The following is a 26,621-nucleotide window of genomic DNA, read 5'->3' as shown; positions in this document are numbered from 1 at the left end:
CATACTCCAGAGTCAACTATTGTGAGAACAACAATAAGGCTAGCATAGGGGATATTCTTAGATTTAGGTCATAACTAAAGTGGTACTGAAATAAGCCTTCTCTACTCTATAAATCATCTTATACACTAGACACATACAAATGCAGAGATCTTCAAAACTGTATTTGCTCAGAACTCGTATCAGCATTAGAGGCAATTAGAAGCACTATACCCTGAAATATTTTGAATAGAATGTTCTAACAATTTTTTTAAGATCCCAAACTAAGCATAGCCATTGTGATATTTCAAAAATATATATTATATATATAAATAAAAAATTATAACACTCTATTACTGCCTTATTGTCATCAGCTGAAGTCAACTGAAGTTAAACTGTTCATAAATGATAAAACCAGGGTCAAGAATCCTGCCTCCAGGTCTGCTGCTCTAATAGAGCTGTGAGAGTGTATTATAACTGACTAATTTACAGAAAAAGGCATAAAGCTTGACTCATTTTCACTGTGTACTGTTATTATGTGTGCCAGGAAATTACAGCTTCCGTGGACTAGAAACATTGCTTGCATTATACATGAAAGAAAGGATGCAGGAAAAAGGTTGTTTAGGTAAGCTGTAAGATAACATGATCATAGCCTTTGATGAAACTATTGGATATCTATTTGTTTTGTATATACTACTTAGTTTGGAAATTTTCAGAAATTTCTGTGGTTACCAGGACAGGTCAAACCTTTGCACATCACCTTTTAAACAGAATTTGCACAATAAGCCCACAGGGAGGTGAATGACTGGCCTGCCACAGGCTATTGTGCAAGATATCTGTTTAAATGGCTGCAGCTAAGAATGTGATCCATCGTTTGAATTCATTGTCCCTGGACACAATGAAGTTTATGGGCTTCAGTGAGCATTCTGCAATTTACCTACCAGCCACTATGGATACTCATACCTTCTGCAGCTACCTGCTGGGACACTCAAAGGCATCCAGCATCTTTCACATGACTTTGTCCTACAGCACAAGTCCTGCCTTTTGGAGGTGTAATGTGACATGACAGGGTGTGATACCCTCAAGGTCAACTGCTTTGCATTTACATCCAAGTTTTCCAGTGGAGATACAGGGACCTTGAAGCACAAGTCTAGTTTATGAACTCAGCTGCAAAATTCCACTCAGATTTGAATTACAAAATGTGATTTATAGAATGTTCTGGATGGCAAAATAGATCATGGAGAAAGGTATTTTAATGAGCCACCCTCCATCCATCCCAGTCTCTGTTAGAAAGTAGCGCAGTATCCTTGAAGATAGAAAGACAGTGGACCAGGAGCAAACTGGCTGTGCTGTACCTCTGTTAGGGGACATTCATAGGTGGAGGGTTGGATGCCAGTACATTTGAAATTTATATCATTTAAAGAAACTAGGGAAAGTTTTGGGAGAAGGAACTTGAAGTTTTTTATTGTAATTGTCATAAGCCCTTTATTTGTTCTGAGCCTGAAGTAATGTTTAATATTTCAAGAAGCATTTTGACAAAATAAATTAGAGCACTGTACTGTTATCACTGCTAACATCAGTTGATGCCAGAAGGTAATATGATCTGAATTTGTTGAAGATTTCTGAAATATTCTAAGGTCTATTGAAAACTGACTGGAGCATTCACAATATGCTATTAAAGTGCTTATTGAAAGGTTAGATATGTCTAAAAAAATAACGATTCATTATTGTCACAAAAATCTGTGGCTGATACCACAGCCACATAAAATCAGTCCTACTCTATGTCCAGGTGACAGAAATTATAAGGGACAGACTTAGGCTGCAGGGGAAAATAGTGGTGCAGTGACAACATTAGCAATAACACATAAAGGTTAATGCCTCTAAGACATCGCTCTTTTCCCAAAGTTAGCTTAATAGTCAAGTCTCCCTCCAGATTAATAAGAAGAAGTGATCATTAGAAGTGTCTGGAAACATGCTGAAAAAAAAGGTAAATGGTCTACTGAAACTAATCAGGACTCATTAACACGCATCCCAAAACACTCAAAAGAACAAAGTTCTGACACGGGGAGGAACATGCAGTTAAATATGTACTTTTTTTTCCTCTTAGTAACAACAGGACGAGTCACTTCCAAAGACTATTTAATACAATGGATTATTATTGCTAACTTTACATGCATATGATAAGACCCTAATTTATCTTTTCCATAAATCATCAAATAACAATTACTTAATACTCCAAAGAACTTGATACTGAAAGCTGTCCTTTGTAAAAGATGGAAGTTCTTCTGTAACTCCTGCAATATTAACTGTCCTTTCAAAATTAGAGTCCCAGAGACAAGCGCAAGAGTAATGTTACAGTTCTTTGTATGAAAAATCGAGAGGTGCATGTAGACTCTCAAGAGATACAGTCAATCAATGTGTACATGAGCACAGGCCAATCTACTGTTCTGTCTTCAAGGACTCAAAATAAAATTAATTTTGAAAATCATTAGACATTTGAGAAGTAGCATTTTGTTTGGTGTTGATAAAATGATTAATGCAAAACCTTGCAATAAATCTCTAGAAATGTTAATGGTTTTCAGGAATATCCCAAGATAGCCACAGAGGGTTATGGGTAGGTGAAATTCTTGATCTCCTCTGAGCAAAACTATGAGTACTATGCTAATATTCTTCTTATTGTTCACCAATTCATTTGCCATTATATACATGTCTTAAATCCTTTACTGCTTTTCAAATGAACCAGTTTCAGGATTTCTGTTAAAAAAATAATTAAAAAAAATCAATATTTCCAAAGAGTTATTACTCTCAGGACAGAGCTAGAAAGAAGGCAGAGGTTCTACATGAGCTAGCAATTACCTGCCTGTGCTTTGTTGCATGCACATTTATTAAACCTCTCTGTTAGTGGGCACTGCTCTACAGGGCAGGTTAACAGATCTTTGCCATCTTCTTACATAGCTGAGGTGCTGTGCCAAAAAAGCATTTAGTGTTCAGGTACACAAGTTTAAATCTCTTATAGTTTTAGTGCTTCATGTTGTGTGGGAAGAAAAGAAATGGAATTACACAGAAAATAAGAAGTGTACTATTTTGTCTTCCTGTGTATTCATATAATGATATAAACCAGTTTTATTTATACCTACCCTCAAGTGTTTTACCACTTAAATATAAATCCTTTTAAGAGAATTAGGGAATTCTAATAGACATGATGTTCAGATATATTTTTGAAAAATGACAATGTGGTAGCCATTTGAGCTGATTTGTATAAAATGTTATGACGTTGAAACCATCTGCTTAAAAGTAAATCAGAGGGGAAATACATCTGTGTGACTTTAAATCTACAGAATGCGCTCCAAGAATTCAGGATCCATCAATCAGTAGCTTGCATGCTACCTAAAATGTCTTTAACATACAAAGACTTCTTAGATAATTTTTTTGGCACTAAGCCTGTCTTCAACACAATGTATCATCTGCAAACATGCAAATTACTTGGCTTCCAGTGTGTCTCCTATAGAAGGTTCATTCTAATTAAATTTAAAGGCAGACTGGGGTTTTTTAATTAGGATGAATTATAAAAATGTTGCTGTTTATGGTAGTGTTCTTTATGCTTTACAGTGCAAAAGTTCATTGTAATTTCTAAAATTACTTCAAAGACTGGTAGAAAATTTTATTTATGCCTCTGCACTACATTAAAACCATAAATGGTTGGTACTGTCACCAGAATGAGAAAGCCATAAAACTAGTTAAATTAGAATATAGTAGAGTGTGAGAGTGTGTGTACGTGCATGCATGCTTGCGCAAGAGAGAGAGAAAGAGAGACACACCAGGCAAAAGTGAGTAGCTGTATGTTAAAATTATTTTCTAAATTATTTTCTTATGCAAATGGACTATGCCATATTACATTTATTAAAATGTATTTATGGAACATTAAACATAATACTCATTTCTGATAATTAAAATAAATGAAAAAATTGCCCAGGCTATTTATCAAGAAAACTTCTTGTGCCTATATGGACTGTGGAGTGAATTCTGATCTCTCTCACACTGGTCAAAGTCTATCAAAGCCAGGGAATCATTTGGTGTTTGAACCTGGGTGATGAAAGGTAAATATTTAATAGGGTCTTGTAAGAATTCCTATCCCTAATCATTGAAGTTCACAGTGTTCTTCTTTGTTATTTTGCACTACAAATAGGTGCACCCATTTCAAGTTAAACAGCAAATCAAATCAAATCAGATTAGATTTAATCAAAGCAGGGTATTGTTGAATCTCATTCTGACAGTGACCAAAGGAGAAAAAAGGGAAAGGGAGTAGACTTCATGGAAAGCAAAGAAAGCCAACAGCCCCATACTTTGCCAAGATCTATCAGTGGGAAGGTCTGCTGGTGTCTTCCATGCCACTTAGATTCTTCAACTGAGTTTGAGGGAGAATGATTCTGTAGCCATCCCTTTTGCTGCCAAGGGAAGTAATGCAAATTGCTGGTAAGAAATCACAGGATTGCCGAACAGTTCACTGCAATGTCTGTAAGCCATTCCTCCAGACGTATGCAGTAGTTTTGTCATGAAAACTACAGAGGAATTGCTTAGTCTGGATGTGCTGTGTTACCTGTTCTCTCATTTTTATCCTGCCTTCTTTGTTCTTATCTGTTACTCTCAATATCAGAGAGCACACGCACTGCAAAGTTATCTCTGCAAAACACAGTAGATTTATTCAATAATAACTTTTCCTGTAGCTTCTTCATTTACTCTTTCTTATTTAAGCATTTTTGTTCTTGTTTTACGTTTGGCATTGCTTCCATACTTCCCTTAACACCTCTTATAGGACCATGAAACAAATTCTGGTTTCTCGGAGAGTGCACAGTTCTTCCTTTGTGGTCTTTATATCAGAATTTACAAAAAAATACTTCCTGCACCCAAACTGCTAACAGTCAAAATCTCATCTTGGTTTCCAGTCCAGGCAAATTGAGTACAGTTTGACTGTGTGCTTCAATTGACTGTTATTGTTGTTTGTCCAGTCATGAAGATATGGAGGCTGGGCCCTGGTAGGGAGCCAGGCAGGTGTTCCAGCAGTGCTGTTGGTATGATGTCATGCAATAGAGCCTGGATGAACTGGGATACCACTTGGTCATCCCTGTGTCAAATGGACCCATTGCCACCCATGAGTCTTCTCAGGGTAGGTCCACCTCTATGTTGTTTAAGCTTTTGCTTTTCCAGCAAAAACCACTGGCACAATGGTGTGAGTTGTTGGATCGGCATCCAACATCCATGGGCTCTGTGTTTTTCTTTGGTAGGCCATCACACTGGGATTCACACGATGGCTCAGCAGATGGAGATGTGAGGGCCTGTCATGGAGATGCACACACACACCCACACACACATCCACCCACACCCACACACATACACACACACACAAAAAAAAAAAAGGAAGTGGATTGGGTGGTCCAAAGTCCAAACTTCAACTTTCAGTGTTTTTATTTACCCCTTTCTCAAGGCTTGACTTGCACGTGATTTATTTCTGTTGATGCATCTTCTTCTCAGAACCTGAAAAATGTTTCTGCTAATATAGCATTGTTAGATTACCTAAGTCCTTGTAGACTTCCTTATGTCCAAGGTTTATTGAGACACTTTGAGCAGAACAAACGGACTCTGCCATGTCTCAGATTCCCTTTGCTTTTGTTCTTCAGAAATTCATCTGAGCACATTTAAGGTTACCTCTGTTCCCCATTCCTTGTGACTTATCTTTGTCACATTTCTCTACCTCTCAGAAAGGTGAGTATTTAATTATAACATGTACTTGCCAGGTGGAAAATTATTGTTAATGACAGCTCCTCTTTTGAAATGATTTTTTGTGTAGTAGCAAAAAATATTTGTGTTCCATGAAAAAACAAATTAATTGAAAGGCAAAAGTAAGTACTGCCTTCCTAGATGCTCTAAAACATTGGCCAAATATTTTTTTCAGTATATGTAATATCTAGGATTGGTTGGTTAAACTAGAGATGACATGGGAAACTTCAGGAGGTGATGCTCAGATGTGTTTCTATTACCATCAACAGAATAAATTAATGCATCTTTGAAAACCCAGTTGATAATAATTTTTGTTCTTTGGCTTTTCAGCAACAGCCGTGAAGTCTTACTTCAGATTTTTACCATTTAAAATACATTTATTATTTTCTTTCAATTTTTTTCTGAGTTCTAAGAATCTTTTCCAATCTAGAAGGAAAACAAAACTTTCTTTTGTCCGTTAGCTCAACCTTATATATTACTTTTTGAACTACAAAGTTAAAATAATGTTTGCTGAGGAAAGAATCCCCACTTATTAGGAATCATAAAAGGATTTTGCTGAAGTGTGAGCTTCCATCATTCTGTCACTTTGAAATTGCTACAGGTTCACAGCTGGACTACAACAACCCAAAGTGAATTGCTAAGTGAAAGGACAGGGCAGGTGACAATTACACAAAAAGTCACTGCAAGCAATTGGTAAGGAAAAAGTTACCAACTATAAAGCAACATTTATATTAAAAAAAAAAAAGTAAAAAAAAGAAAAAAATAAAAAAGAAAGAAGGCAACTACTCTTGTCTCCCAAACTTTCCTTAATTCTTTGCTAAGTTATTATCTCCTAGTATTGAAAGAAACAAGAGGTATTCCTAAATCAGCTTCTAAACAAAAAGAGCCCACTACACCAAGGAAGCTGGAAGAGTATATGGAAAAATTGCCCTGAGTTATACATATTACTGAGGAAGAACTGTCTATGTAAAGACTTGGTAAGTAAGCACAAATGATGTCAGCCTGCACATCTAGTACTTTAAAACATTTTTTCAATAGATACATGATACAGCATAGCTAGAAATCTTATATTTATTGAGAGCAGTTATTTAGACACCCTTAAAAATGTATAACCCCCACAACTACAAACAAAGGCTTCTCTTAAATATATTACAAGTTGCAAACCGGAGTATTGAGGTTGGTTGTGGCAATATTCATTACAAATATAATGATAGGAACTTTCCAGACTGTATTTCCATATTACATCTACCAGTTTTATTTTGTCTGTGTGACCAGGATATTAATCTGAAGTAGGTTATATTAATATTTCATTTATTTTTCCCCTATGTAATGTGTTCCCAGTGTGCTTTCAGAGCTGAAACAAATAATTTCTATGTTGAGTTGACACTGACTCAAGCATTAATCCAGAGGAGTTACATCACTTTCTAGATGACATATTGGTAATGAACAGTAAAAACACACAACCTCCCATTAATTTTCCCTATCCTGGTTTTACATTATGATCCTCATCTTTGTGCTCAATTAACAGAGCCAGAGGACATGATCATCAAGGCATGGCTTACATGAAGATTGGGAGCAAAAATTACTGTTTGGAAAACCTCAGATCAACCTTTGCATGATGCTGAATTTTATATTCCATAAACATCTTTGCTCCCATCTTAAAGGCTCCCAAGTATCTAGAGTTTAGTATGTCCATCTCCCTGGATATATCCTATGGTTGGCATGTCTGAGGATATGGTGCATAGCTAAGGACTAATGAAATCCAAACATTTGAAGTCTTTAGATGTCTGGATCTCTCTATGGACTTTTGGAGCAAGTCTAACATGCAGTGGGGGTTTCCAGAACACACCCTCTATACCACTCTGCTTGATCTTCCCACACTGTGTAGCTCTATGTAGTTATCTTATGCTCTGTACAAAAATACAGCATAAAATGATATTTTATCATGGAGGTTTTTTCATTTCTCTCTCTGATTTTTCTTAACTTTTCTGTTTCTATATGTGTCTTCTGAAAATGCAGATATATTAGGAATTTGCGAACAGTTTTCTCACTATTTCATTGTATTTTATGCTTTGAATATCAAAATTAAATTTTTATGCAAAGAAAATACAGTTATTCAAAGTATTTGAATCCATTTAATGAATTCAAATTCCAAGGAACAGATTAGATATAGAGATCCTTCAAGTTTCTTGTCCTAACCTAATCCTTGTATTTATGGGTGTTTTTAGCATCAGAAGTTACTTTTAACAGGAATAAAGCTAACATCTCTTTCTTCCTTGTGAATAAAGGAAGCTTTAAGAATACAATGCTTATTTATTAAAGTGTCTACAAAAAGCAAAGCCTATAGGAAATGAACCATGTCTGATTTATTAAATTGGATTTTTACTACTTCCTATAAATAGTTCTATTCTTAGTTTTACTGTATGTGCAAACTTGTTAGCGTGGGATATGGAGGAATTTATGACCTTGTTCCTTTAAATACCACAGACTAACGTGGATATTTTCAACAGCTAGCCTCTTCTGCTGTGTGTGCTTAACAAAGGCCACTGGCTTAACAAGGCACAATTCCAGCACACACCTGCCTGTAAAACTGATCTGGTCCCCAGTGTGGACTCATCAACTCTCCAGCCTCTCAATACAAAACCACCTTAGTGAAGTAAAAGCATCTTTCCAATTCTTCAGGCCTTAGATCCTTAGATTTAGCAATAAGTTAGGGAGATTAATATTATTACTGCATTTAATAAGTGGAAATAACTTGTATATTTGATCTATATATGCACACATACATATATATGTATACATATACATATATATATATACACATATATCTATATAATCTATATCTATCTATCTATATCTCTATCTATCTATCTATCTATCTATCTATCTATCTATCTATCTATCTATGTGTATATATCTCCTGTCCTCTTTTAGATGTTCCTTTTCCTGAACTGTTATTTAATAATGGGGTGGGGCAACTGTAATTTATCGTTATGTTTACAGACTGCTGAGCATAAGTCTGAATTCTGGTTGTCTAAATGGCCTATTAGTAATGATTGTTATTAATGATTTTTTTTTCAAATTTCAGAATAAGTAGGATGTTAAATAAAGACATTAGTTTTTCACTTTCTAGTCAAGAAAGACAAAGAAAATGGAAACATGGATTCTTATTGCTACATCTCAAATTGATAGACTCTATTAGTAGGTGATATACCTACTCCTTTACATATACCTATATATGCACACATATAAAAACAGCAGTCAGTTAGAGCATACAGTCAACTTGTATTCAGTTTGCCTGGACTGAAAACCAAGATGAAATGCTGACTCTTAGCAATTAAGGTACAGGAAATCTCATTTTGTTAAGTTCTGTTGAAAGAGAAAAAAGGAAGAACTTTGGAGGACTCTTGTTTTGTTGTGGTTTTGTTTTGGGGCTTTCTTTCTTTCTTTCTTTCTTTCTTTCTTTCTTTCTTTCTTTCTTTCTTTCTTTCTTTCCTTCTTTCCTTCTTTCCTTCTTTCCTTCTTTCTTTCATTTAGTTTTTGGTTTGTTTTGGATTTATATTTTTTGTTTTGGAGGGGGGAGGTTTGGGTTTTTGCGTATTTGTTACTCTGAATGTAACAAAAAAAACACTGTCTCAAAATGCATTATTGGCATTCTCTTTCTCTTTCATATCTGGCCTTCTCAGAGCCTGACAGAATCCAGAGGTGTCTAAAATGCATGGGCTTCATCCCATCAGATATCCTGGGTCTACTTGCAATACTTAATTCCTTGTTGTGTTCATGGGTCAGTGAGTGCCTGCTGTTCATTTATATCACATTATTCATTTATGTTTTGTACAAGTAAAGTTGTCAATATTGGGGAAAGAAAGCTTGTTTCAGGTAGCTAACAATTAAAGCAGCATCTTGCTCATAAAAATTCATGACAAACTGTTAACTCAATTATTTTAAAAAATGGCATGTAGAACAAATACGCCATTAATTGTACAGTTTGGACCACTACAATACTTTCCTTTCAAAGTATAGGAAAAAAATCTGAATTAGCTCCTGGGGATACCAAATGATATACAGAGAAGCACTGGTTTTACAGTAATTCATTTCACATGCAAACAGAAGTGTGCCTACACCTACTGTGTTGAAGGACAACCATGAGCTGTGTTTATAACCTTATAAGATTATTCTGCAGATCTGCTAAAGCTATGGGAATTGCCTGATATAGTTTCTGTATTGTTCTGCCAAATCCCTTTGGCTTCCCCATTTCTACTGACATCTGGGATCTGGCTAGCTTTTGACACTCTAGTGGGTCAGCAGGGTAAGGGATGAGGGGATTTGCTTCATAACTTTCAATTTTCTTGCTCCAGGGGTGTTCTTGCAGTTATTCTAACCAAACTCAGACAAATAATCTGGGGCAAAAGAATTTATAGTGTGACTTTCTGCCTAAAGGGGACTTGAAAATGGGTATTTTACAGAAAAACTGTTATTTCATCTGCTCTGTCTACATATTGGTTCGGCTTTAAGATGTGTCCCAATGTGCTCTTGTGCAGCCTTGCTATACGCTCATTAGCATTTCTCTCCAATAGCCTCTAATGGAATGACTAACGTAACATTTGAAATAAATATAGATGTCTCAAAGGTAATAGCACTGCTACACACTTCAAGCCTGATTGTCTGCTGTCTGCAAGAGAAGAGACACAAATGAGAGTCTCTGTTGAGGGAAAGGAAAGCAGAGTGCTTCTGTGGCATGCTCTGTCAAAAGCCGTTCAGCCAGTCTTGACTAGTAACGCACAGTAATAGCATTGAGTCTCTTTCTGAATTAGGACACAGTAGGGTTATTATGGGGAAAAGGATGTTCAGAAAAAGGATCCAGACTGTAGGAAATCAAGTTTCAATTGCACCTTTCAGAGTAACTCAATTTGTTGTTTGTTTGGGGTCTTTTGTTTTGAGGTCTTTTCAGGTTTTTTGTTTGGTTCTTGTTTTCCCTTCAACTCTCTGTCCTTTTTGTCTTCTCTAGAACTATATCAGCTTGATAAAACTTTATTCTGACACTTAGATTACTATAAATTATGGGAATGGACTGCATGGGACACATTTGAAATACATCCTTGCTAAGCTGCTTGAAGAATATAGAGGGATCAGTCCATCGTTCCTTGAAAGAATATTCTTTAGTGATTAAAATTTTCATCAGTATTTGATTAGACCTCCACTAATCCCATCCCTTTTCTAATTTCACTCCTTTCCATGACTGTGTTGTCATATGCTGAAAACATAGCGGCAGTGGCAGAGAAAAAAACCCTGATTTTAGGCTGCTGTGCTCCCCTTCATGAATGTGTCCTGGAAGTGTCAGTCTGTTTAGTTTATGGTGTGTTGAGATAAAGTCACAGTATACTAAAGGAACAATGGGGCATGGCAGCACTGCACTGATTTCTGACTCGTCTAAAACTTGATGTCATTATTCAGCGTTGGCCTGATTATTTTAAGTACATAAATTCATCACCATGTGAATCAGTCTAAGTACACTGATCATGAAAGATCCATGGGGGTTTTGTGATGAAGTTTGCTTTTGTAAGTTTGGGAGGTTTTGAGGCATTTTTTGTTTGTTTGTTGGTTTGGTTTGGTTTGGTTTGGTTGGGTTCAGTTTTTGATGTGTGATTTTTTTTCTCATAAATGCTATGATCTCTCAGAATTCGGATTTTCCTAAAATATAATCTGTTTGATATGGGTAAAAATATTTACCCATAAGACCCCATCAGTGTTAGTCTTTGTCTTGAGTCAGGCAATTATGGATCTAAGACAGAGATATGGGCAATATAAAGTGGCTTGAGACAGCTAGAAATGTGAATGAATGCTGAATGCATATTTTTAAAATAGCTAATTTCTGGTGTGCTGTTGATTCTCTCAGAACTTTAGCAGTGGCTATCAAACAGTTCCAGCAACTCATCCAGGGCTGATGAGCAGGCTGTAGCTTGTTGCTGATTTTTATGTATTACTTTTATGTATTATTTTGCTTGCTTTCTTTATGAATGCATATTCACTTTTAAAATATTTTTAGGAAAGTTTTTATCGGAGAAGAACATTCATGGAGTGTTGGAACCCAGAATGTCCCTCAGACATTCTTGGATGTTCTGGGTCCAGGTCAGGAGCATCTGAGACCCTGGCATGCAGCCAGAAACCCCTGTTGCTTTGAATCTGACCCATGGAACAATTTACCAATCTTGCAGGAAGAACAAGAAGTCACAAAAATTTAGGTATTGTAGTAGAAGTAGTCACAAAGTGAAGGGAAGGATTTTTGAGTGCTGTACAGGGGGGTTTTAGGCCTTGTATGCAGGGATCCAAGTTTTGTACATGGGGGTCAGGGGTTCTAAGATGGAGGGATTTGGGTGTGCCCTGTCCTCTTTCTTTCTCCTTCCTAGCCTCCATGTTCATGGTGATGCTGGCACTCACAGATTGGTTTAGAGTAGAATCACCATTCAATATAGGTAATAGGCATTGGGGAAAAAGTATAAACATGTAACACGTAATGTATGATATAAAAGATGGCACCGGCCCCCTGGGAGGTCAGTGTGCCTTTGTCTGACCTGCTGAACGGGCCACAGCAGTTCCGGAAAAGAATCTTTTAGATAACAGGCAATAAACTACCTTGAGACCAGATGACTGAAGACTACTGAGTCTTTCTTTGAAGGCACAGGTTGGAGGAGAGACTTTTCCATCTTTCGGGGTCACCCCAATCCAGGGGTGAGGCCCGACAATGGAGGCTGGAAATTTTCTGTGAATCCTGAGTACCTGCAAAAAATACATTTTTAATTCCAAGTGTTTTGTCACATATACGAATAGGCACAAGCATAAGCATATGTTTGGAGTATGGTTGAATTACAGTTTTGATCCAGTAATTCTTTTAAGATCCTGTAAGTGCAATTTATCTCAGGACTATCCACTACAATCTAAACTATGCTTCTAGGCATTGTAGCCAGCGGTAGCCACGCTTTCTTAGATACTTAAGATCAGATAAACAATTAAAAGGTTAGGAAAAGAGTTATTAAAAATAGGCAGCTCATTTATTTGCTTTTTTAATGCAATCACAGTGTCCAACATGTGCTTTTCATTGAACACATCTTAGTTTCAATAACCATCATCACAAAACTTAGAACAAACTCATAATACTTTAAAGCATTGCCATTTAAAAAAATACAACAAATACAGATTTATTAAAATATAGCTGAAAATTGCACTTTCTATTGCCCTTCTAAACAGAAGAGCTATGTCTTTAGAAGTGTGAATTTATTTCCTGAAAAATAGTCCTAAGAAAAGGGTAATGAAGCTCCAAGGTGCTATAATTTACAATTCTTCAAGTGAAAAGCATTTTCCAAATGTAACTATTTCCTAGCATGTTGTGTTGCTTGTATACTAATTAAAATGGGAAAAGAGATGTGGATCAACCAAAAATATTCTTACAAGATAAAGAAGTGCTTTTCTTTCTACTGCAAAAATAGTTTCAAGACATTTCATAATAATTAAACCCCCCCCCCAAAAAAAAAAAAAACAAACCAAAGCAAACAAGCCAAAACTGTTTTTTTCTTTCTTAGACTTTTTTTAGCTGGAGAGAAATTGAGGGAGTAATTTTTTTTTGTTTCTGATCTCCACAGCAGGCAAAGCAGATGTACTGTCCTGATCAGCATCACAGAGAAAAAGCCTCTAAATGCTGAAATTGGTGACCTTCTCAGCAGAATACTACTAAGAAGCTCTTTGTTGCTTCAGGTTATTTCCAGTTCATTTCTCCTTGGATATGAGCTTTTCATGGCATTTAATAGACTCAGTTCTACATACAGAAGTCAGGATACAGTTCAGCACCACATGGTCACTCTCTTGAAGGAATAATTGCTGAAGAAGGATGGTAATCCCCGTAGCACAGATGACGGAATGGAACTTCACCCTTCCCTAATGTAGCTGTTCATGTGATAGCATTCAGTGCCTTGCACTTGGTTTATGCTCTCCCTGACTAGAGGTCTTTGCATGCTATAAAACCCACATCACTAAAACTATTGTTCATTGATGCAATCATGAAGAAAAAGTCAAGTGCAAACACCACAGAACATGGTTTCCAGCTCAGTGACTCAACACTGGTTAACTGTATACAACTTGACAAGTCGTATTTTCAATTCTCAACCCAAATACTTCTACAGAAAATACGGTTTCACACAAAACACTTAATTTTGTTTTCTGACTCAAATGTGAAATTTCAATCCTCAGCAAAATTAAGTATGCATATATAAGTTCCAATAACTGTCAGAATGTCCTGAGGCTGTGAACATCATGTTCCTGCTTGAAAATACCTTCAAAAATATAAATTTTGCAAGTACTTAATTTTAAAGAGATTCTAAAAATAACAAATATCATTAGGAAATTATGCTCTGTTGAGGGAGAAAACCCTCCCTGGGATCTTCTGGGGACCCATTTCACTAAAGAGCACTTGCTGTAGCAATTGAGCTGCCCATGTAGATGTAGGTGCAATATTTCAGTTATGGCTTCAAAAGGATTCAGAGATAGAAAGGAGGAATAACGCTCCTGAAGAGAGGGAGGATAAGAAATTTTCTGTAAACTGCTCAGATGATAAATCAGTTCAATTCCAGATGTATTGTAAGAGAATTCATTGAGGTCTGATGTGAGCGGCATGAATAAAGTGTTAATTAGACTATGACAAATTTGTTTCCAATTTTGTAATATTTATGTATTGCAAAATCTAATAAAATAAACAATTTGATTAACAAAACTCCTTCTGTGTTAACTGCAATGCATTTAGTTATTTCCAGAAAGGTCATTCATGTAAAGATGACATTTTTCAGGACTACGGCTTGCTAGATGCATGTCAAATTTCCAGACAAAGAAAAATCAATACAAATGTTCAATTGTCAAAATATCCTGAAAAGCTGTACAACATTCTCTGATTTATCTTTTAATGTTGCAACAATAAACAAAACATTGCAATGAATAAGGAATGGCATTAATGTACAAAATGGTAGACATTCCCATAGATCTGTAAATTGTAATTAAATTATTTGCTCCTCAAACACTAAAATTACTTTAAAATAGATTATTGTAGCACACATCAAATAATTATCACAGTCCCTGTTTCTTTGCCCATTTGCACACATTTTGATGTTACTAAGAGCTTTGTTTAGATGAAAAAAAAACCACAGAAACAGCCAGTTAATGAGGAATTAAGCAGGTTTGAAATGACACAGAATTTTGGTCTGGCATGGAAATCTCACTAAACTTTATTAAAACAACCCTGGACTGTATTTGAAATAGACACAACCTGAGGTTTATAAGAAATTAATAACTTTCTGGAAAGTGAGAAAATATCCAGTTATTGAAACGTTCACACTTTTTGTTTGTTTGTTCTATTTTTGTTTATAGCTAGGAAAGAACTTTGCAGCAAAAAAATCTATTGGGTACATCTGAAAAATGATCGACAAGCTTTCAGCATTCAGGCAGCTTTTCTTTGGAATATAAGCTGTGAATACTGTGCTTTTACTAACTTTCACACGGACACTAAAGATAGAAATGATAACTTCAAGTCTTAATTAAAATTTGAAAATTAGTGCTACGCATCATTAGCTAGGTGGTATATATTTTGTAGGTGTAATGAAGTGATTTAAGCTAAATTTACAAAGCCCCACCATTTTTGTGTCAGTGATTTCCTATTGCTTTCTCCTGATTGCCACTACAGTATATAAATTTAGTCCTTCTGTTAAATAGTTCATGCCAGGAAAGAACTCATATCTGGAAGAGTTTTTGCCAACTCATGACCTGTGTTTGTGATGTTAAAATCAGTAATTAAACTGGTCTCTAAGGAAAAGACTCTGTTTATAAGACTTACATTCCAGATATTTCTCAATTCAGCGTATGTTTTATATTTTTTTCCCATGGAATTATAAGTGAAAAGTAATAATTAAATCTGGGATACTTTTCATTTGATAACTGTTATTGAAACTCAGAGACACATGGAACTATACTGAGAGCTGGAAACTGTTTATGAGGATCACATGCTGCAGAACCTATCCCTGTGCACAGGGGATCCCTCTGACTCTCTGGGTAGCATAAAAAAAAGTAGTTGTCAATCAGTCCTACTGTCTAAAGGGAGACGGCTGTACTTCAAGGTTGCATCCACCAAGATAATTGGTAGTGAGTTCAGCTATATTATATTATTATCATATTAGTTTGTGTTGATTTCCTGGGTTTCTTTTCTTTGACATATCTTCATTACTCCAAATTTTATGTTACCACTGAATTTAAACTTAATTTTTATGGAAAATCAGAGGCTTTGCTTTTGCAGCTGAAGCAAATGGAAGCTTTGTGTTTGAATTACACGGAGAGACTCAGATACTGCTCTCTTGTAGATAAGAGATGTGTCATAAGCACCAAATGCTGAGTCATTCAAAATCATCATATAACTTGGAATCTTTCATGATTATAGTCCTAGCCTGGAATATTGGGAGAGATGAGGTAGAGGAGCCTCCCAAGGAAAATCACACTCTTCAAGGTGAAATTCCCACATAACATAAACACACACAGCAGTCAAATAAACCAGTCATTTGCAGTGATCTACTATTCTTTATTCTGAATTCTGACCTGAAGACCAACACATAGGGGAGAAGTCAGAAAATCACCATTGCTTTCTCAACAACCTAATCTCAGGAAAGATAAAAAAAAAAGAAGAGCTGTGAATAAAGTGACAGATATTTTGCTTCTCTTTCTCAAAACAGCATTTTAATCTTCTTCAAACACTGGCCCATCTGTTGAAATACCACCAACACCATCAACATCTTGATTCTGCTGAAAAACTTACAGGGTACTGATTTGATACTTCGGGATAAACTAGATTAAAAAATGTCTTTGAATACCACATGCTCTAATATAATCTAAATATGAAATCCCCTGCCCCTGCTGACTTCCCAGATGAAGCAAAGGATGAGAAAGATGAACCTTTAAGAAATGCCAAAATCTACTTTACTAAGTCAGACTCCATGTGAAATCCCAATAAATTTTCTTAAGTGTTTGTCTATTTAAAAGGGACATTTTCTAAGCATGACACAGCTAATGTGGTAGAAGATTGGTGAAGAGCAAATCTTTGTAAGTTTACTCAGATCTTCTCCTAGGGAAATTGCCAAAATGTTATGGAATAGGTATGTTAGAATTTTAAGCAAAATCCAGTTTAATATGCTCACAGTAATTCTGCTACTGTTCCTGACTTGGGAAAGGTTAATGTAATATTTTGCCTGAAGTAACTCTAGCTCTCAGTGTGGGATATAAATTTTTGTTTTCATTCAGCTACTAGTTCTAACTTTGGACCATCAGCCTTGCAATTGGTCTAGTTATGTGAGACATCTGTTGAAAACATGACTGGTTTCCACAGTAATGGTCCAAAGAACTAGACAGCACCTAAAGTAAAATGTAGGGCAAAATAGCCAAAGGCAAGAAGCAGCTGTATTTTGAATCAATCCTGTAAAAACCTGTCTGTAAAAAGTTCCTCGAAATGGTGGAGAACTGAGAATGCAGTGACCCTAGTGAGAAACTGGATTTGGCTGAACCAACCATGAAAGATTTTGTTATATTAATTTACTCTGAAGGCAGTTGTGTGTGGAGTACAGGCAATTCTTTACTCCCGTTCCAGACTGACATAAAAAAATTATCTTCAGGCAGTTTCATATTAAGAAAATTAGCATGGGAAAATATTATTTTTTAGTTTTGGATGACTGAGCAGATTGTTTTTGATTGCTGCTAGACTGAGTTACATGTGTGCTCTTCGTAAAATAATTTTGTTAATATTTAGGCTTGAAAAACATTGCAATGATTGCTTTTCTCATAAAGGCAAGAGCTGTTTTGCTACTTTCCACTCCTAAAATTTCTTCCCATTTTTGCCTGAACTGTTGCTTTGTACCTTCCCTATGCAAATATTTAGTCAACCATAGATGTGCCAGCCCACCTTTAAATATATGCTTATAAAGGTATACCTCTGTCTGCAGTGAACAGGAATTTGCGATTGTGTGCAGAAATAAGCAGAATCATTCTCTAGCCACCTGTATAAAATGACCACATGACCCAGACCAAACCACAACTGCTCCCCAGCCAGTGAGCTATTTATGAGTCTTAATGCATGTTAGTTCAGTTGAGCATTTTCCTTTTCATGCTGTTGCCAAAAAGCAAGAGAAGGCCTGATTTACATGCAATGCTTGGCAAATAGAGAAAGAGAGAAGTACTAAGGAAAATGACAATATTTGCTTTTCTAATATATTTATAACCTAATCAAATAAAGTCAACACAATGCAGTAAGTTTTAGAGCTATGAGCAGAAATCACTCAATAAAATAACCAGATGACATAGGGCAGAAATAAACAGATATACTATTTTTTATAGAATATTTAGCATTAGAATTGTAAAGCCTTAAAAAGATGTTTGAATAAGTAATAAAATTGAAAAATTTTGGGAAATAATCAGCAACAACTGATGACAAATATTTTAGCCTCTCTGTCACTTAATTACCTGAATCATGTGTATTGAACTACATAGTCCATACAAATAGACTAGTCTGGCAGAAATAAGATGCAAAACACCAGCAGTAAGTGATTGCTCTGGTTTTACAAAATGAAACCTCAGGACTTCATCTGGATTCCCAATGTGTTTTACCAGCTAAGATGATGGTATGTGTCATTTACTGTTTTTTTTAAATCTTAACGAAGTTTATTAATGCACAGTTTTTTACAAATAATGTGGTAAATGATAAATCTTAAGTGTTTTAGTTTTGTAAGCACTTCTGTCATCTTTATCTCCTCAGATTTAATAATAGGATGTTGTAAACTGCCAGGGAAAAGCAAGTTTTCCTGACCTCATTTGCCAAATAATTAAAATCCTTGCTAACCAAAATATAAAGAAATGGATTTTTAGAAGTTTTTGATTCCATTACTTTCATATTACCCAGATGTGAATGCCTAGATTGCCACTGAGCCATGGTTGTTCATATATTCATGTACACTGCTCTTTCATTCATGTTCTTTTGTCTAGGGAAAACTTTTGGCCATTTTTGAACAATAGTACCCTAGAACAGTTCTACTTGCCTTGAGAGAAAATGGTGTTTTACCCTAGTTAGATAATTTATGTGCATGTGACAAGGTTTTGCATTCATTCATTCTTAAAAGACCTACAAAATACAGAATAGTGCAGAAGAGAATTATTATACTTTTCTAATTCCATTTCACAGCCTGCAGATCACAATTTTTAAGTTCATGTTCAGCTCAGTTTTAGATTTCAGCCCACACTCGTTTTACATCACTTCTGTTTCCCCATTCATAATGGCAGACATCTTGAATCTAGCTTTGGAATTTTGGTGCTGTTCTTGAACTGCATTTTGAAGGGACCTTAGTTCACTTCTCTGTGGCTTCTTCACTGCTGTCTGTACGGTCATGTAATGCAAAGAGTGCGAAATAGATTTTTGAAGATGAATTAGACCAAAAGACAAAAAAACCCATATCAGGTTAGCTTGCCTCTCCAAAGGCTGAAGAGAAGTTTAAGTGCCACACCTCAGCTTTAATTCACACTACAAAAAAAAGAGAGGTTATATAAGTAGCAGATGTTTGTGCCTAAAAGAAATTCACTACAAAGGAAATACTCCAAAGGAAAGGTGATGTTTTTACTGCACTGCTGATAACTACTGACTAGCCTTACTTGTGTTCAGACTCCACTAAATCCTGAAAACACCTATGACATTTGGGATATCCTACTGCTCCCACTTGCATGAGTGGCAGTGTAAATGGAATTGAATGGTGGACATCTGGGTTATAGTACTCTGAAGTCACTCTGTGGTCTGATCAGGATGGGACTGTGCAAACTTGCCTCTCTCTAATCTTGGGCTGTCCCTCTCAGTTCCACTAATATAAATTTAATTCTATGATACTCACTGCCTTAATATCTTCCTTTTTTCCCCCTTTGAGTTTATCTATATCTCAGAAAATAATTCTCATGTACATTAAATAAAGGCTTTGCCTGCACAAGTGTACACAACTGCTTAGTGCCACCACCACTGCTCCACAACGAGTAGGATCTCCCTGCAAAGGAAAAAGTAGGTCCATTTGTAGCATAAGCAACTCATTACCTTAAGTAAAGGTTTGCCAAATCCAAAAGTGGGTACAGATCTTACATGCTCCCTGGAGGTTGAGTTCAGTGATTTCTGGTGACTGAGAAGGGTAGGTAAGAGTTTACTAGAGCATGTAGTGATAAAACAAGGGAGGAATTGCTTCAAATTGAGAAAGAGTAGGTTTAGATTATATATTGGGAAGAAATTCTTTACAGTGAAGGAGGTGAGACACTGGAATTGGTTGCATAGGGATGTTGTGAATGCCTCATTCCTGGAAGTGTTTAAGACTAGGTTGGATACGGATGTGAGAACCTGATCTAGTGAAAGGTATCCCTGTCCATGGCAGGGGGATTGGAACCAGACAGTCTTTAAGGTCCCTTCCAACCCAGGCCATTCTATGATTCTATGATTGATTCTATGATTCTGCGATTCACTACAAAATTCTGAACTCCATATGCACTTTTGGTATCAATTTTTTCTATGGTATCGATGCGTCCTTTCAAACTAGATTTTTGTCTTAGTTTTCTTTGTCCACATAGTAGAGGAAGATGCATGAAATACTACCCTCCTGTGTCTTTTGCCTTGAATTGAATATATTATGACTGAGCAGGACATTAGCCTTTATGCTGAGAAAATCATCATCTCCCTGTATTTCTGATTTGAGAAGTATGATACTTTCCTTTCCTTGCCTTTCTCTTGGTTACACCCTCTGGTGATATGGCAAAGAATTCCTGAAAGTGTTAAGATACCCCACCTTGCAAGGTAGATTTTGAAATGATATCTCTCTTACCTCCAGACAACAGCACCAACAGCACCAACATCTAACCTGTGCTGGTGTAAGTTGTGGCACAATTCTCTCTCATAAAATCTCCAAATATCTTTAATTTTGCATTTTGGAAAAATTAAGTAAATATATCAATAGGTTATCAATAAAAAAATAGTAATAGCAGTATTACATCAGAAGAATATTGGGCAGAATTAAGTATTTATAAAGTACTTGGAAGATGAAGCAAACTAAATAGGTACTAAGCCTTCTAACTCCAGAAGTTTTGGGACTGGTTTTCCCCTGCTCTTGGACTAGTTTGTAAAGCTAAAAAAAAAATTACTGAATATATTTACCAAAACTTTTAAGCAGTTTTATCAGTGCTTTATACATTGGTTTTAAAACCTTGATTTTGTTTTATGAGGTACAGCACCTGTGGCTGTATCACTTTTTTGCTCACACAAATGCCAGAAACGCTAGTGGGACCTAAAGATGCACAATCACTGTGGGCTCTTTTATTACTTTTATTAAACTGACCTCACACAGGAAAGCCTGCTTAAAAAGTGACATACTGATATGGACTGTTGTTTTCTCCTTTCTCATTACTAAAGCAATTACTCCCCAAATACGTACAGATTCATTATGGTCACTCTATGTAGCTAAACACTAACTCTGTAATACTCAGATACAGAATCAGAGAGTGAAGTCAGGCTAATTAAATTGGCCCAGCCACTTCAGCAAGCAAATTGGGCCAAGTTAATTGGCACAGAGTGAGATAAGGAAATTCAGGCACCATTCTGTGAAATACCATTTTAATTATATCTAAAAAAGAACGTTGCCCTTAATTTCAAATTTCTTAATTAGGAACATGAATAAGTAGCAATAATAATCTTTGCAGTCTACAAATATAAAATGTAAGATGAAGTTTGTTTTGGCCAAGTCTGTTAACCAGTGAGCAAAGATTAATACAATTATTAATAGTTATATTTGTCCTACATGGAGACCTATAGCCCCAGAGAAAAGGTTAATAGAGGGGTTATGAATCAAAAAGAAGATAAATCTGACATAAATAGTATAAGAAACCCTGTATTGGAAGGATTCACTTGCAATGAGATATTTAACGCCCAAAGAATATAATATGTATGCCACAAGCAATGCTTTTTTCAATAGAATTCTGGTTTCAGTTTAATTGCAAGTGAAAACTTATGGATTCAAACTGAAAAAAATTCAAAACTGTTTCAAGTTTAGCTTTGGTGTAATAAAAAGAGTAGAACAGTTTCAGCTGTCTTTGATTATAAGAAAGTTTGGAGCAGCTGGTGTAACTGCACAAAGTCACTAGTTCTGTCACATTTTTTGTCAGCTGAGTTTTCCTCCACTACTGCTTGGTTTTGAAGGAAAAAACTACATCACAGGTGTTCACAATAGTCACTGTACAAATACAATCATATAAATTGCATCTCCCGCTTTGGGAAAAATAGGGTTAATAACTTTATATTCCACTCTATGGTACAATATTAATAGGTGTTAAGGCCTTTCCTGTGGAGGAATTTTAGTTTCCTGAATTTGAACTTTTACTGGCAAAACAACTAATTACTGATGTTGTGGGCCAGGAACAGCTGAGTAAAACCGGTGGTGACTACTTTAGCTGAAAGTGTAAGCAAGACCAAAATGTTCTGTACAATTCAAAAGCAGCACACTTTTAAACTTGGATAATTATTCTTCATCTTTTAAAGGGAGTACTGCAAAGCTCTGCATTGAAAGGGTGTCAAGAATATGGAAGTGAACAAGATAAAAGAATGTTACAACTAATGTAAGTGTGAAAATTGTCCATATGGTCTCCCTGTTCTAGAAGCTTTAAAAAACAAGATCATATTCTTCAACAGTTCCAATAAAGGACACCCTTTGGGTTAAAAGTCTGAAGGATGATACATATTCTAATTTTTGATAAACAAAACCAGATTCAGTTTGTAACAAAGATAACTTGGTCTAAATAGATCCAAGTATGGACTACTGTGATAAATTCATAATCAGGAAAAAAACCACCTAACTGATCTCATAAGCCAGACTATATTTAACACACAAAAACATGCAATAAATAAATTTGTTGAAAAATATGAAAGAAATGTCGATTAATTAAAAAAAAATCATGTGTGATTCTGTAAACCCCAAGCAAATTAACTACTTGTTTTTGCATCATGTTAAGGAAGGCAGAGGAATGAATACAGCACTTCACATGCTGCATCTTCAGAGAACTGAATTCTGTCAGGCAAACATATTTCCATGTCTTGTTCACTAGAAAAAAAATACTAAATAAGAGATTGAGGAAAAATGGCTCACCTCCTAGAAATACTAATACTAAAGCTGCTCTCAGCATTTTGTTAGAGAGGACATCTGAATGCAGCTGAAAACATATCGGCATTGTGATTGTGGTGGTTTACTCATCTTCTTTGTGTCTGTGTGCTGCAAAATGGGGGCAGTGGCAGCAGCCAGGCTCATGTCTCTGAATCTTTAGCACAATGTAAGTTTTTCTGGGGGAAACTTCGAGGAGACAATTTCCATTAATAGCCTTATCACACTCTGCTCTTCGCCCTATTTGGCTCCTCTCCCTGCTCTGTCATAAAAGCAGAGCAGACAAAAGTCTCAAAGCTGTGGCTAGAGATTACTCCTCTGCTAAGAATACTGCTTTAGCATTATTGAGAGTAGAAAATAATACAAGCAAAGAGAAGAAATTGAATAAAATATTTTGGAATTTTTGAATTACACACACACACACACACACACACATATATATATATATTTGCATGCATATGTGTATTCATACATGGGCAGTCTGTGTTTCTGTGTGCATAAAAATTTTGTTTAAGCTTCAGTATATATGTGCAAGTATTATGTATTTACATGCATTATATACACACACACAAACTTATGTCTAAACAGACTTTGGTTTTTGCGTCCAGAATAGAAGTAATAAGTACTGTGGATATTGTCAGACTTTTGTGAACAGTATAACTTTGGCTTTTAGTAGCAAATTTTAGTTTGGACCACAAATCATGGTTATAAAATCCAGAGAAATAGGAGTTTATGGTGTAAGACTAATACAACCTTCACTATAACATGAAAACAATGCTATAATACTAGTACTACATAGAGCTTGATAAAAGCGGAATTATTTTTATGCTGTCTCTGAGGTAATTTTCAGAACAATACAATGTCTATAAATGCCTACTATTAGAAAATAAACCAACTTTATTTTAGATGAGCAATATTTTGGTGAAGTCATGAAATCTGATAGCACCATAACATGGCCCTTTGTAAATATGTGTCTTCAATGTACTCTGCAAAATTGTTGGGTTTTTTTGGAAATGCTACGGACAAAGGCAGTATGATATTGAGGAAGGGGAAGCTATAATAATTTTAAATGCTAATGTAATATATTAGTATACTTAGTTATATGTATAATTTCTTTACAAATTTAATATGTATTTGTTTTAATTTATACATCATTCAGATTCAAAATTACCCTTCAAGGTACAATGAATGGGATCTGATTTTATATTTTTTGCTGTAAAGACTATTATTTTTTAATTACACATTAGCAAAAAGCCTTGCAATTTAACCTCTCACAAGGAAAAGGAGACTGAGCAAGTCAGTGGCAGGGATAATCTATCTCTACTGTGAGTACACCTTGCCAATAGAGGGGAATGAGCAAGACTACCATTTCAAGTTGCTGCCAGCTTCCTCTCATCTGTTTCTCTGGAGTGGTGGAACTGTAGCTTAGGAACCTATACAAAATTATGGACAGATATGAACATTTTTAAAACAAATTTTGCAAGATTATATGGAATTGGAGAAAGCATCTGTATACTCTGCTCTCCTCTAATTAGGTCCCTCAGAAAGAGCTCTTTTAAAAAAGAGGTACTTCTCAGGTATAAAGAAAACACTCAGATTGTATTGTGAAAGGTTTGTTTCACACATAGTAAGTAACTCTTAGAAAAGATGCTTTTAAGGCCCGTAGCAATGTAGCACCGTTTTACAAGTACATAAACATAATTTAACACATAGTAATCTAAACTGCAGGTGTTTTGTGGCTGATGACAATTCTTCTGAACTCAGGAAATAAGAGGCAATAAACTTTTGTCACAGTGGTTAAAATGTGTACTGTTAATTTTGTGGGGGGTTTGTCCTGGTCTCGTGCCTTTCCTCAGTAATGTGTCTAATTTCCTTGGATAATGTTCTAATGGCACTAGCATCCACAGTAGATTTACTTTATTTCTTTGCTTTTTTCTGAGGCTTCTTTGGTGTAATGAAAGCATTTATTTCAGTGTCCCCAGAGACCTGCTTTAAATGGACCTGTTAGCTGGAGCTTTATTATGGACAAAGGCTAAAGAGTATAATCTAGAAATCTTTATTCATTACTACCGCTTTAGCTTCATGTTCAGCTAGAGAGCCACATAATTATAATAATTTATATCTATCTGGAATAAGGCACGGAACACGTTTTGAAGAATATTCTCTTTCTGCTCACTTTAATCTAGGCAGCATCCCGCTCTGGGAAACTGGATACAGGGCTTATGAGAGTAAGATTCTTTGGGGCCCTCTCACACCACACACAAGGCTTGCTTTTCCAGGCAGAAAGTCACAGCAGGCTCTGAACAGTCCCACATAGTGTGGGGTCACTGGGGCAGGTGGGAACCAGAACAGCATTGGATTTACCCCATATTGCAATATCAATAAGAGTAGGGAAAAAACTTCCTCCTGATGAGCCAGAGAAGCACATTAGGGTTCTCTCAAGTGTAATATTTTCCCCTCTGAGCATCTGCTGGGATATTGTACCTGGAAATCAAAAGTACCCAGAACTGTGTCCACAGACTCAAGTATGCACACAAAGAGGCTCAGTTGCTGTGGATGAGGGTGCATGGACAGAATTACTTAAAAATAAGATTCTAACCCTCCTCTGCCTGCACAGTGCAACTCCTGATATGCCACCTGCCAACACTGAAACTGTGAATTTCTGTTCTATTTCTCCTCCCCAAACTGTGGAATAACTTGCATTCCCTTTGAAGTTTCAAAACTTTTGTTGGAAAGAACAGTGAAAGGATCAGTATATTTCACAAAATGCTAAGAACATTTGCTCAAGACATTCATCAAACCTGCAATTTTTTCACTAAATGTGTAATCAGCACAGACTGATAAAATACTGATCTCAGTATTTCCAATTACTTTTCTGTCATCTCAAATAGCCCCCCTATGACCTGTCCTATCTATCCTGTTAATTTTATTCTCTAGTAGTTGCCTAGTGTATTTTATTGTCTATAGTTTGCCCAGTGCTGTGTCTCTTAGGCTATGACTGAAGAAAATATTTCTAAACTAAGATTTCTTAACTTTTCCACCTGCTCTGCCCAGCACTGCCCAGCCCAGGGCATGTGTTTCAAGACACGGAGAAGAAAGCTTTTCTCCCCACTGAAAAGACTTGTCTAAAAGTGACATTTTATCTGGCAGAAACACAGACAGCAGGGACCAATGCCTGGCTGTCACTCCAGATGAACAACACTTGGTTGGTGTGTGAGTGAGAAGAGCCTCTCAAGCCTCCACTATTGCAGCACCCACACACAGTCCAACTGTGCTGGCAGCTCTGAAGCTCTCCAGGCTAACCCTCTGGTGTCCAAACACAGACAGCAGGATGTCATCAGGAAGATGACGACCTGCTGCTCAAACACAGAGCCATTAGCCTTTTCCAGTTTAGCTGGTTTTATGTGAAACATCCAGGACCTGTTATCATTTGAGAAACTAGTATTGTTGAGAACCCAAGGCTTGGGATCTGTTTCCTAAAGGAGAAGTCATGGACTGTGAGAAGTGCTCCAGATACAAACACTTCTTATATATGAGGGTGTCCAAAGTGGTCTCGGTTTGTTCCTGGTTATATCACTAAGACAGAAATGAGAACAGGAATTCTGGATTGAGCTTTGCCCTGCATCATATTTTTGA

Source organism: Motacilla alba, chromosome 2 (assembly GCF_015832195.1).
Source record: "Motacilla alba alba isolate MOTALB_02 chromosome 2, Motacilla_alba_V1.0_pri, whole genome shotgun sequence".
NCBI lineage: Eukaryota > Metazoa > Chordata > Aves > Passeriformes > Motacillidae > Motacilla > Motacilla alba.
This window is presented reverse-complemented; position numbering follows the sequence as displayed.